The sequence below is a fragment of the Antedon mediterranea genome, chromosome 1 (assembly GCF_964355755.1).
Source record: "Antedon mediterranea chromosome 1, ecAntMedi1.1, whole genome shotgun sequence".
Lineage (NCBI taxonomy): Eukaryota > Metazoa > Echinodermata > Crinoidea > Comatulida > Antedonidae > Antedon > Antedon mediterranea.
In genome coordinates, this window is record NC_092670.1 from 22,682,192 (window position 1) to 22,695,992 (window position 13,801).

A 13,801-nucleotide genomic window follows, 5' to 3' on the forward strand; every position below is an offset into this window, starting at 1 on the left:
AACCAAAAGTCATTTTGTATTGAAACTTGGTGAAAATATAAGTCATATAAAGCGCAAACTTTCTGTAGATTAAAAATGGCAGGTTGCGCAAAAATCAATTTCTAATCAACTTTCTACGCGTTTCAGGTCATTTTGAGCATTTCAAAAATTCCCACGCACGCGCAATTATTTTACGCGCGCGTGCGCATGTAGCGCAAAAATATGATTTTTTCGCGTGATTTATGTTTTTCCAGCCTTTTCTAGTAATTTTACCAACTTTCAAACAATTTCAACTTGAAATCACGTCATACGAGCACGTAGAATTGAACAATTTGCGCGCGTTTTTGATGAAAAAGTTAAAAAATTCATGAAAATTATGCCTTTTTTAAAACTGTCATAGATTCTAAACTACGTGGTAAACTTTTTTAAAATTACAGATTCTGATAAGTTGTAGATATTGAATCATCAATCAATATGGCTAACCGGACATTGTGACGTCATCGTATGGCCACTCAAATATAAAATATAGGATTTTTGTCTCTTTCGTCATAGCGCATCACATTTAATAGAGCGCATCTCTACTTATCCGCATTCCATTTTCCCCCATTTCTTTATATTGTCTAGGTCAATCAATTATCTTTCACATGATTTGCCATTTTAAAAATTGTGATGACGTCATCATGTCCAAAAGCGTCAATAACTTGGGTCACTTATTTTCACCTATTCTTCACTGTATGTAGTACGTATACAATATATAGTGTATACTGTGTATACTTAGACGTGACGTAAAATAGAGAGCGCACTAACATTTTTTCAATGGCATAATGTTTTCCCTGCGCAATATTCTAACGCATGACGTGCACGTGGCTTTTGCTCTGCGGATAACCTAACTCGTCCGTAGTGACGAGTTCAAATCTAGTTAGTTATCCGCTTAGTAGCGGATAACTCCTTGTGATTGTAGTGGATCAATATTTTTTTTTTTCTGTATTATTAGTTATCCGCTTAGTAGCGGATAACTCCTTGTAATCGTCCTGTTTCATCATATTTTTTTTTTTTTTCTGTATTATACTTCTTTCCTTCTGTCATTTTTGTGCGTCGTGTTTCTCTAAAACGTGTAAACAGAACATATCGTAACTTTCTCAACATATCGACATTTACGTGAACTTGTGCACCTCCTATTTTTGAATGACGTCAGAGTTGCGCAACGTGACTTATGCGCGATTTTATGAATTTCAATGATTGATCATAGACTAAAAACCAAACATAATTTTGTTTTGACACTTTGTGAAAATTTAAGTCATATCAAGCGCAAACTTTCTATGGATTAAAAATAGCATGTTTCACAAAAAGTTACGCGCGCACGCGCGTTTAAAATTTTACTATGGGAAAAATCAACTTCTAATCAACTTTCTATGCGTTTCATGTCATTTTGAGCATGTCAAAAATTCCCACGCGCGCGAAAATTTTTACGCACGCGGTGCACACGAAGCGTTAAAAACATATTTTTTTTGCATGATTTATGTTTTTTCAGCCTTTTCTAGTAATGTTACCAACTTTTAAACAATTTCGACTTAAAATTACGTCATACGAGCACGTCGAATTAGATAATTTGCACGCGTTTTTGGTGAAAAAGTTCCAAAATTCGTCAAAATTATGCCTATTTTTAAACAGTCATAGATTCTAAACTACATGGAGAACTTTTTTTTAATTACATATTCTGGAAGTTGATGAGTTGTAGATATCGAATCATGCATTAATATGGCTAACCGAACATTGTGACGTCATCGTATGGCCACGCGAATATAAAATATAGGATTTTTGTCTCTTTCGTAATAGCTCATCACATTTAATAGAGCGCATCTCCACTTATTTTTTGTCCATTTTCACCCCGATTTTAATATATTCTAGGTCAATCAACTATCTTTTGCATGAATTAAGAATTTTTTAATTTGTTTAACGTCATCATGCCTAAAAATTTAAATTACGTTGGTCATTAATTTCATCTTTACAGTAAATTTTAATCTGTTATAGCTCGTAAGAATAAAATGTGATAATCACAATTAAAACATTTACAGGATGCTATTGTATAGTAGATACAAAATCATGTGAAAATTGTGCCAATCGAATGTTGTGACGTCATCATATGGCCAGTTGAATAAAAAAAGTCGTATTTTCATATTTTGCGTAATAGTTCATCACATTTAAAAGGGTGCACATCTATATTTTACGTATTCAAATTTCTTCTACACGTTAATATGTTTTTCCTGAGATAATTTCCTTCTGAAATTGCTATCTAAGTGTTTCATTTTGATACCGTCGCCATGTTAAAAATTGGAATAAATGGCGGGTCCCGTAATTTCACCTATTCTACACTGTATGTAATATGTATACAGATTATAATGTTTGCATGTATATACTATATGACACAAAATTGACAGAATTCAGCACTAACAGCATATCTTATTCTTCAGTTCTTGTCATAATGCCATAATCTTTATCTGTGTGCAATATTCCAACGTATGACGTGCACGTGGCGTTTGTCGTGGTGCGGATAACTAACTCGTCAAAGTGACGAGTTTCATGTCTAGTACTTCTTTCCTTCTGTCATTTTTGTGCGTCGCGTTTCTCTAAAACTTGTAAACAGAACATATCGTAACTTTGTCAACATATCGACATTTACGTGAACTTGTGCACCTCCTATTTTTGAATGACGTCAGAGTTGCGCAACGTGACTTACGCGCGATTTTATGAATTTCAATGATTGATCATAGACTAAAAACGAAACATAATTTTGTTTTGACACTTTGTGAAAATTTAAGTCACATCAAGCGCAAACTTTCTATGGATTAAAAATAGCATGTTTAACAAAAAGTTACGCGCGCACGCGCGTTTAAAATTTTAGAGTGCGAAAAATCAACTTCTAATCAACTTTCTATGCGTTTCATGTCATTTTGAGCATGTCAAAAATTCCCACGCGCGTGAAACTTTTTACGCACGCGGTACACACGTAGCGTTAAAAACATATTTTTTTCGCGTGATTTATGTTTTTTCAGCCTTTTATAGTAATGTTACCAACTTTTAAACAATTTCGACTTAAAATTACGTCATACGAGCACGTCGAATTAAATAATTTGCACGCGTTTCTGGTGAAAAAGTTCAAAAATTCGTCAAAATTATGCCTATTTTTAAACAGTCATAGATTCTAAACTACATGGAGAACTTTTTTTAAATTACATATTCTGGAAGTTGATGAGTTGTAGATATCGAATCATGCATTAATATGGCTAACCGGACATTGTGACGTCATCGTATGGCCACGCGAATATAAAATATAGGATTTTTGTCTCTTTCGTCATAGCTCATCACATTTAATAGAGCGCATCTCCACTTATTCGTTGTCCATTTTCACCCCGATTTTAATATATTCTAGGTCAATCAACTATCTTTTGCATGAATTAAAAATTTTTCAATTTTTTTAACGTCATCATGCCTAAAAATTTAAATTACATTGGTCATTAATTTCATCTTTACAGTAAATTTTAATCTGTTATAGCTCGTAAGAATAAAATGTGATAATCACGATTAAAACGTTTTCAGGAAGCTATTGTATAGTAGATACAAAATCATGTGAAATTTTGCCAATCGAATGTTGTGACGTTACCATATGGCCAGTTAAATACAAAAAGTCGTATTTTCATCTTTTGCGTTATATTTCATTACATTTAAAAGAGCGCGCATCAATATTTCACGTATTCCAATTTCTTCTACACGTTAATATGTTGTTGCTGAGATAATTTCATTCTGAAATTTCTACTTTTGCATTTCATTTTGAAACCGTCAAGATGTTAAAAATTACAATAAAATACGGGTCCCGTAATTTCACCTATTTTACACTGTTTGTGATATGTATACAGATTGTACTGTGTATACTATATGACACAAAATAACAGAATTCAGAAATAACAACATATCATATTCTTCAGTTCAGGTCATAATGCCTTAATATTTTTCTGTGCGCGATATTGTAACGTATGACGTGCACGTGGCGTTTGTCGAGCGGATAACTAACTCGTCAAAGTGACGAGTTTCATGTCTAGTTCTTATTTCTTTCCCATTTTTTTGTGAGTCACGTTTCTCTAAAATGTGTAAACGTAACATTTTATAACTTTGACAACATGTGGGCATTTACGTGAAGTTGTGCATCTCCTATTTTGAATGACGTCAGAGTTGCGCAACGTGACTTGCGCGCGATTTTATGATTTTTAATGATTGATCATAGCTTAAAAACCAAGAGTAATTTTTTGTTTACCCTTTATGAAAATTTAAGTCATATCAAGGGCAAACTGTTAGTGCACTAAAAATGGCATGTTTTACAAAAAGTTACGCGTGCACGCGCATTTAAAATTTCAAAATGCGCAAAATTAATTTCTAATCAACTTTCTACGCGTTTCATGTCATTTTAAGCATGTAAAAAATTCCCACGCGTGCGCACATTTTGACGTGTGCGGTGCGCACGTAGCATTAAAAACATGTTTTTTTCGAGTGATTTATGTTTTTCCAGTCTTTTATAGTAATTTTACCAACTTTTAATCACTTTCGACTTAAAGTTACGTCATACGAGCACGTCGAATTGGACAACTTGCGCTCGTTTTTGATGAAAAAGTACAAAAATTTGTCAAAATTATGCCTTTTTTTAAACAGTCGTAATTTCTAAACTACACGGTCAACTTTTTGTGGATGACATATTCCGGAAGTTGATGAGTTGTAGATATCGGATCATGTATTAATATGGCTAACCGGACATTTTAACGTCATCGTATGGCCACGCGAATATAAAATTGAGGATTTTTGTATCTTTCGTCATAGCTCATCACATTTAATAGAGCGCATCTCCACTTATCCATTTTCCATTTTCACCCCGATTTTGATATTGTCTAGGTCAATCAACTATCTTTCGCATGAGTTAAAAATATTTTAATGATTATGACGTCATCATGCCTAAAAATTTAAATTACATGTGGCATTAATTTCATCTTTACAGAACATTTTAATCTGTTATAGCTCGTAAGAATAAAATGTGATAATCACGATTAAAACGTTTTCTGGAAGCTATTGGATTGTAGATACAAAATCATGTAAAAATTTGGCAAATTGGATGTTGTGACGTCATCATATGGCCAGTTAAATAAAAAAAGTCGTATTTTCATATTTTGCGTCATAGTTCATTACATTTAAAAGAGCGCGCATTAATATTTTACGTATTAAAATTTCTTCTACACGTTAATATGTTGTTGCTGAGATAATTTCCTTCCGAAATTGCTATATCAGTGTTTCATTTTCATACCGTCACCATGTTAAAAATTGGAATAAATGACGGGACCCGTAATTTCGCCTATCCTACACTGTATTAATATGTATACAGATTATACTATGTATACTGTAAATAGTATATGACACAAAATATACAGCATTTAGCACTAACAACATATTATACTCTTCAGTTCATGTCAATATGCCATAATCTTTTTCTGTGTCCAATGTATGACGTGAACGTGGCGTTTGTCGTGCGGATAACTAACTCGTCAAAGTGACGAGTTTCATGTCTAGTTAGTTATCCGCATTCAGCGGATAACTCCTTGTAACTGTATGAAATCATCTTTTTTTTTTTTTTTTTTTTCTGTATTATTCTTTCTTTCTGTCAATTTTGTGTCTCGCGTAACTCAAAAACGTGTAAACATAACATTTTATAACTTTGTCAACATGTGGGCATTCACGTGAAATTGTGCACCTCCTATTGTGAATGACATCAGAGTTGCGCAACATGACTTACGCGCGTTTTTATGAATTTCGCGTATTTAACATAGATCAAAAACAATATAACAATTTAAATTGAAACTTAGCAAAAGATTAAGTTATATCTTGCGCTAACTGACTGTGAGAAAAAAATGGCATGTTTCACACGAAGTTACGCGCGCACGCGCGTTTGAAATTTCAAAATGCGAAATTTCAATTTCTAATCAACTTTCTACGCGTTTCATGTCATTTTGAGCATGTAAAAAATTCCCACGCGCGCGAAAATTTTTACGCACGCGGTGCACACGTAGCGTTAAAAACATATTTTTTTATCGTGATTTATGTTTTTTCAGCCTTTTCTAGTAATTTTACCAACTTTTGAACAATTTTGACCTAAAATTACGTCATACGGGCACATCCAATTGGATAATTTACGTGCGTTTTTTATGAAAAAGTTCAAAAATTTGTCAAAATTCGTCAAAATTATGCCTTTTTTTAAACATTCATAGATTCTAAACTACGAGGTGAACTTTTTTTTAATTATATATTCTGGAAATTGATGAGTTGTAGATATGGAATCATGCATTAATATGGCTAATCGGACATTATAACGTCATCGTATGGCCACGCGAATATAAAATATAGGATTTTTATATCTTTCGTCATAGCGCATCACATTTAATAGAGCGCATCTCCACTTATCCGTTTTTTATTTTCACCCCGATGTTTATATTGTCTAGGTGAATGAACTATCTTTCGCATGAGTTAAAAATATTTTAATTTTTATGACGTCATCATGTCGAAAATTGTAAATAACGTGGGTCACTTATTTTCATCTTTACAGTAAATTTCAATCTGTTATAGCTCATCAGAATAAAAAGTGATAATCACGATTAAAACGTTTTCTGGAAGCTATGGGATTGTAGATACGAATTCATGTAAACATTTTGCCAATCGGATGTTTTGACGTCATCATATGGCCAGTTGAATAAAAAAAGGCGTATTTTCATATTTTGCGTAATAGTTCATCACATTTAAAAGGGCGCGCATCTATATTTTACGTATTCAAATTTCTTCTACACGTTAATATATGGTTGCTGAGATAATGTCGTTCCGAAATTGCTATCTTAGTGTTTCATTTTGATACCGTCGCCATGTTAAAAATAAGAATAAACGGGGGGTCTCGTAATGTCACCTATTCTACACTGTATGTAACATGTATACAGATTATACCGTTTGCACTGTATATACTATATGACACAAAATTGACAGAATTCAGCACTAACAGCATATGATATTCTTCAGTTCAGGTCATAATGCCATAATCTTTTTCCGTGTGCAAAATTCCAACGTATGACGTGCGCGTGGCGTTTGTCGTGCGGATAACTAACTCGTCAAAGTGACGAGTTCAAGTCTAGTTGGTTATCCGCACTTGGCGGATAACCCCTTGTTATTGTCAGGATCTTTTTTTTTTTATTTTTTTTCTTTTTTTTCTTTTTTCTTCTTTCTTTCCACGAATTTTGTTGCAAGCATATCTCTAATTCTGGCTAACAAATGATTGTATAACTTTGTCATAAGATTGACCTATATCTGTAGATGTGCAAGAAACTTTGTTTTTTGATTTTTGAGTCGCGCAGCGTAAGTTACGCGCGATTTTATGAATTTCAATGATTGATCATAGATTAAAAACCAAAAGTCATTTTGTATTGAAACTTGGTGAAAATTTAGGTCATATCATGCGCTAACTTTCTATGGATTAAAAATGGCATGGTTTTAAAAAGTTACGCGCGCACGCGCGTTTAAAATTTCAAAATATGTTAAATCAATTTCTAATCAACTTTCTATGCGTTTCATGTCATTTTGAGCATTTCAAAAATTCCCACGCGTGCGCAAATTTTTTACGCGCGCGTGCGCACGTAGCGCAAAAACATCTTTTTTTTGCTTGATTTTTATTTTTTCAGCCTTTTCTAGTAAATTTATAAATTTTCAATCAATTTCGACTTATAATCACGTCACACGAGCACGTAGAATTGGATAATTTGCGCGTGTTTTTGATGAAAAACTTCAAAAAATCGTCAAAATTAGACCTTTTTTTAAACAGTCATAACTTCTAAACTACGTGGTGAACTTTTTTAAAATTACATATTCTGGAAGTAGATGAGTTGTTTTTCTTGAATCATGTATTGATATGGCTAACCGGACATTGTTACGTCATCGTATGGCCACCCGAATATAAAATATAGGATTTTTTTCTCTTTCGTCATAGCTCGTCAAATTTAATAGAGCGCATCTCCACTTATCCGTATTCCATTTCACTTAATTTTTTTATATTGTCTAGATCAATCAATTATCTTTCGCATGATTCACCATTTTTAAAATTGTGATGACGTCATCATGTTCAAATGCGTCAATAACTTTGGTCACTTATTTTCACCTATTCTGCACTGTATGTAGTACGTATACAGTATATAGTGTATACCGTACACACTTAGACGCGACACAAAATAGAGGGCTCACTAACATTTTTTCAATGGCATAATCGTTTTTCTGCGCGCAATATTCTAACTTAGGTGTCATGCGCGTGGGTTTTGCGAGGCGGATAACCTAACTCGTCCGTAGTGACGAGTTCAAATCTAGTTGGTTATCCGCACTTGGCGGATAACCCCTTGTTATTGTCAGGATCTTTTTTTTTTTTTTTTTTTTTTTTTTTTTCTATGTTATTCTTCTTTCTTTCCCCGAATTTTGTTCGCAGCACATCTCTATCTTGTGGCCAACATAAGATTGTATAACTTTGTCATAAGGTTGACCTATAGCTGTAGATGTGCAGCCAAGCTTTTGGACGATTTTGGAGTTGCGCAGCGTAAGTTACGCGCGATTTTATGAATTTCAATGATTGATCATAGAATAAAAACTAAAAGTTGTTTTGTATTGAAACTTTGTGAAAATTTAAGTGAGATCATGCGCAAACTTTCTATGGATTAAAAATGGCATGTTTCACAAAAAGTTACGCGCGCACGCGCGTTTGAAATTTCAAAATGCGAAAAATCAATTTCTAATCAACTTTCTATGCGTTTCATGTCATTTTGAGCATTTCAAAAATTCCCACACGTGCGCAATTTTTTTACGCGCGCGTGCGCACGTAGCGCAAAAACATCTTTTTTTTGCTTGATTTTTGTTTTTTCAGCCTTTTCTAGTACATTTACCAATTTTCAATCAATTTCGACTTAAAATCACGTCATACGAGCACGTAGAATTGAACAATTTGCGCGCGTTTTTGAAGAAAAAGTTCAAAAATTCGTCAAAATTATGCCTTTTTTAAAACAGTCATAGATTCTAAACTCCGAGGTGAAAATATTTAAAATTTCAGATTCTGGAAGTAGATGAGTTGTTTTTCTCGAATCATGCATTGATATGGCTAACCAGACATTGTGACGTCATCGTATGGCCACCCGAATATAAAATATAGGATTTTTTTCTCTTTCGTCATAGCTCGTCAATTTAATAGAGCGCATCTCTACTTATCCTTATTCCATTTCACTCAATTTTTTTATATTGTCTAGATCAATCAATTACCTTTCGCATGATCCACCATTTTAAAAATTGTGATGACGTCATCATATTCAAATGCGTCAATAACTTTGGTCACTTATTTTCACCTATTCTGCACTGTATGTAGTACGTATACAGTATATAGTGTTATACCGTATATACTTAGACGCGACGCAACATAGAGAGCGCACTAACATTTTTCAATGCCATAATCGTTTTATTTTTTTGCGCGCACTATTCTAACGTATGACGTGCACGTGGCTTTTGCACTGCGGATAACCTAACTCGTCCGTAGTGACGAGTTCAAATCTAGTTGGTTATCCGCACTTGGCGGATAACCCCTTGTTATTGTCAGGATCTTTTTTTTTTTTTTCGATATTCTTCTTTCTTTCCACGAATTTTGTTCGCAGCGTATCTCTACTTCTAGCCAACATATGATTCTATAACTTTGTTATAAGATTGGCCTGTAGCTGTAGATGTGCAGGACATTTTTTTTTTCGAATTTTGAGTCGCGCAGCGTAAGTTACGCGCGATTTTATGAATTTCAATGATTGATCATAGATTAAAAACTAAAAGTCATTTTGTATTGAAACTCGGTGAAAATTTAAGTCATATCATGCGCAAACTTTCTATGGATTAAAAATGGCATGTTTCACATAAAGTTACGCGCGCACGTGCGTTTAAAATTTCAAAATGCGTAAAATTAATTTCTAATCAACTTTCTACGCGTTCCAGGTCATTTTGAACATTTCAAAAATTCCCACGCATGCGCAATTTTTTTACGCGCGCGTGCGCACTTAGGGCAAAAACATCTTTTTTTTGCTTGATTTTTGTTTTTTCAGCCTTTTCTAGTAAATTTACCAATTTTCAATCAATTTCGACTTAAAATCACGTCATACGAGCACGTAGAATTGAACAATTTGCGCGCGTTTTTGATGAAAAAGTTCAAAAATTCGTCAAAATTATGCCTTTTTTAAAACAGTCATAGATTCTAAACTCCGTGGTGAACTTTTTTTAAATTTCAGATTCTGGAAGTAGATGAGTTGTAGATAAAAAATCATTTATCAATATGCCTAACCGGACATTGTGACGTCATAGTATGGCCACTCGAATATAAAATATAGGATTTTTGTCTCTTTCGCATAGCTCATCACATTTAATAGAGCGCATCTCCACTTATCCGTGTTTCATTTCCTCCCATTTTGTTATATTGTCTAGGCCAATCGATTATCTTTCGCATAATCTACGATTTTTTAAATTGCGATGACGTCATCATGTCCAAAAGCGTCAATAACTTTGGTCACTTATTTTCACCTATTCTGCACTGTATGTAATACGTATACAATATAATAGTGTTATACCGTATATACTTAGACGTGACGCAAAATAGAGAGCGCACTAACATTTTTTCAATGCCGTAATCGTTTTTTTGCGCGCAATATTCTAACGTATGACGTGCACGTGGCTTTTGCGCTGCGGATAACCTAACTCGTCCGTAGTGACGAGTTCAAATCTAGTATTTATTTCTTTCTTTCCACACTTCTCTCCCATTTTTTGTGGGCAGCGTATCTCTAATTCTAGCCAACAGAAGATTGTATAACTTTGTCAAAAGATTGCCCTATATCTGTAGATGTGCAAGAAACTTTTTTTTTCAAATTTCGAGTCGCGCAGCGTAAGTTACGCGCGATTTTATGAATTTAAATTATTGATCATAGATTAAAAACAAAAAGTCATTTTGTATTGAAACTTGGTGAAAATTTAAGTCATATAAAGCGCAAACTTTCTGTAGATTAAAAATGGCAGGTTGCACAAAAAGTTACGCGCGCACGCGCGTTTAAAATTTCAAATTGCGAAAAATCAATTTCTAATCAACTTTCTACGCGTTTCAGGTCATTTTGAGCATTTCAAAAATTCCCACGCGTGCGCAAATTTTTTACGCGCGCGTGCGCACGTAGCGCAAATACATCATTTTTTTGCTTGATTTTTGTTTTTCCTGTCTTTTTTAGTAAATTTACCAACTTTCAAACAATTTCGACTTAAAATCACGTCATACGAGCACGTAGAATTAAACAATTTACGCGCATTTTTGATGAAAAAGTTCAAAAATTTGTCAAAATAATGCCTTTTTTTAAACAGTCATAGATTCTAAACTACGTGGTGAACTTTTTTAAAATTACATATTCTGAATGTAGATGAGTTGTAGATATAGAATCATGCATCGATTTGGCTAACCGGACCTTGTGACGTCATCGTATGGCCACACGAATATCAAATATAGGATTTTTTACTCTTTCGTCATAGCTCGTCACATTTAACAAAGCGCATCTCCTTTATCCGTGTTCCAATTCCCCCATTTTGTTATATTGTCTAGGTCAATCAATTATCTTTCGCATAATCTACCATTTTTTAAATTGTGATGACGTCATCATGTCCAAAAGCGTCAATAACTTTGGTCACTTATTTTCACCTATTCTGCACTGTATGTTGTACGTATACAGAATATAGTGTATACCGTATATACTTTGACGTGACACAAAATAGAGAGCGCACTAACATTTTTTCAATGGCATAATCGTTTTTCTGCGCGCAATATTCTAACGTATGACGTGCACGTGGCCTTTGCGCTGCGGATAACCTAACTCGTCCGAAGTGACGAGTTCAAATCTAGTTTCTTTTTCTTTTTCTTTGTTCTTCTTTCTTTCCACGAATTTTGTTGGTCGCATATCTCTAATTCTGGTAAATATAACATTGTATAACTTTGTCATAAGATTGACCTGTAGTTGTAGATGTGCAGCCAAGCTTTTCGACGATTTCGGAGTTGCGCAGCGTAAGTTACGCGCAATTTTGTGAATTTCAATGATTGATCATAGAATAAAAACTAAAAGTCCTTTTTTATTGAAACTTGGTGAAAATTTAAGTCATATAATGCGCAAACTATCTATGGATTAAAAATGGCATGTTTCACAAAAAGTTACGCGCGCACGCGCGTTTAAAATTTCAAAATGCGAAAAATCAATTTCTAATCAACTTTCTACGCGTTTCATGTCATTTTGAGCTTTTCAAAAATTCCCACGCGTGCGCAATTTTTTTTACGCGCGCGTGCGCACGTAGCGCAAAAACATCATTTTTTTGCTTGATTTTAGTTTTTTCAACCTTTTCTAGTAAATTCATCAATTTTCAATCAATTTCGACTTAAAATCACGTCGTACGAGCACGTATAATTGAATAACTTGCGCACGTTTTTGATGAAAAACTTCAAAAATTCGTCAAAATTAGACCTTTATTTAAACAGTCATAAATTCTAAACTACGTGGTGAACTTTTTTTAAATTACATATTCTGGAAGTAGATGAGTTATAGATATCAAATCATGCATAAATATGGCTAACCGGACATTGTTACGTCATCGTATGGCCATTCAAATATAAATAATAGGATTTTTGTCTCTTTCGTCATAGCTCATCACATTTAATAGAGCGCATCTCCAATTATCCGTATTCCATTGCTCTCCTTTTTTTTATATTGTTTAGGTCAATCAATTATCTTTCGCATGATTTACCATTTACATTTTTTTTATGACGTCATCATGTGCAAAAGCGTCAATAACTTTGGTCGCTTATTTGCACCTATTCTGCACTGTATGTAGTACGTAATAACAGTATATAGTGTATACTCTCTATACTTAGACGTTACACAAAATAGAGAGCGCACTAACATTTTTTAAATGGCATGCTCTTTTTCCTGTGCGCAATATTCTAACGTATGACGTGCACGTGGCGTTTGCGCGGCCGATAACTTAACTCGTTCGTAGTGACGAATTCAAATTTATTTTTTTAATTTTTCTATATTCTTCTTTCTTTCCACGAAATTTTTTCGCAGTGTATCTCTAATTCTGGAAAACATAAGATTGTATAACTTTGTCATAAGATTGACCTGTAGCTCTAGATGAGCAAGAAGCTTCGTTATATGATTTTAGAGTCGCGCAGCGCAAGTTACGCCCGATTTAATGGAATTTATGGTTGCTTATAAATTCTCAACACAAATTTATTTTTATTTTTTTATTAAGTGCATTTCATAATATTTAGCAACTTTTTGTCATGATAAAAATGGCTTGCTACGTAAAAATTACGCGAGTAGATTTGAATTCATATACATATTTTGTCTATCTATGTCATGACGTCATCATATGACCAGTTAAATTCAAAAAAGTCAAATTAGAGCGCATCTCAGTTTCATGTTTCCAAAATCCAAATTTTTATTAAAGTAATTATTTAGATAATTAAATTATATAACATATACAGTGTATTCTGAAATATGCTGTCAGCACTGTAAACATATTTATGTCATACTCATAGGATGGCATAATAATTGCCAGCGTGCCCAATATTCTTCAACTTCTAAGAATATAATTAGTTAGATAATTATTCTCTGAAGTTGTTACCTTCATGTTTTATTTTGATGACGTCAACAAGTGAAAATTT

General features: G+C 33.6%; 1 protein-coding gene across 2 annotated transcripts in view; it reads left to right on the forward strand.

The window, feature by feature from the left end:
• Positions 1–13,801, forward strand: part of LOC140063180 (monocyte to macrophage differentiation factor 2-like) — a 54,337-nt gene that overhangs the window by 22,179 nt on the left and 18,357 nt on the right. The window lies entirely within an intron of this gene.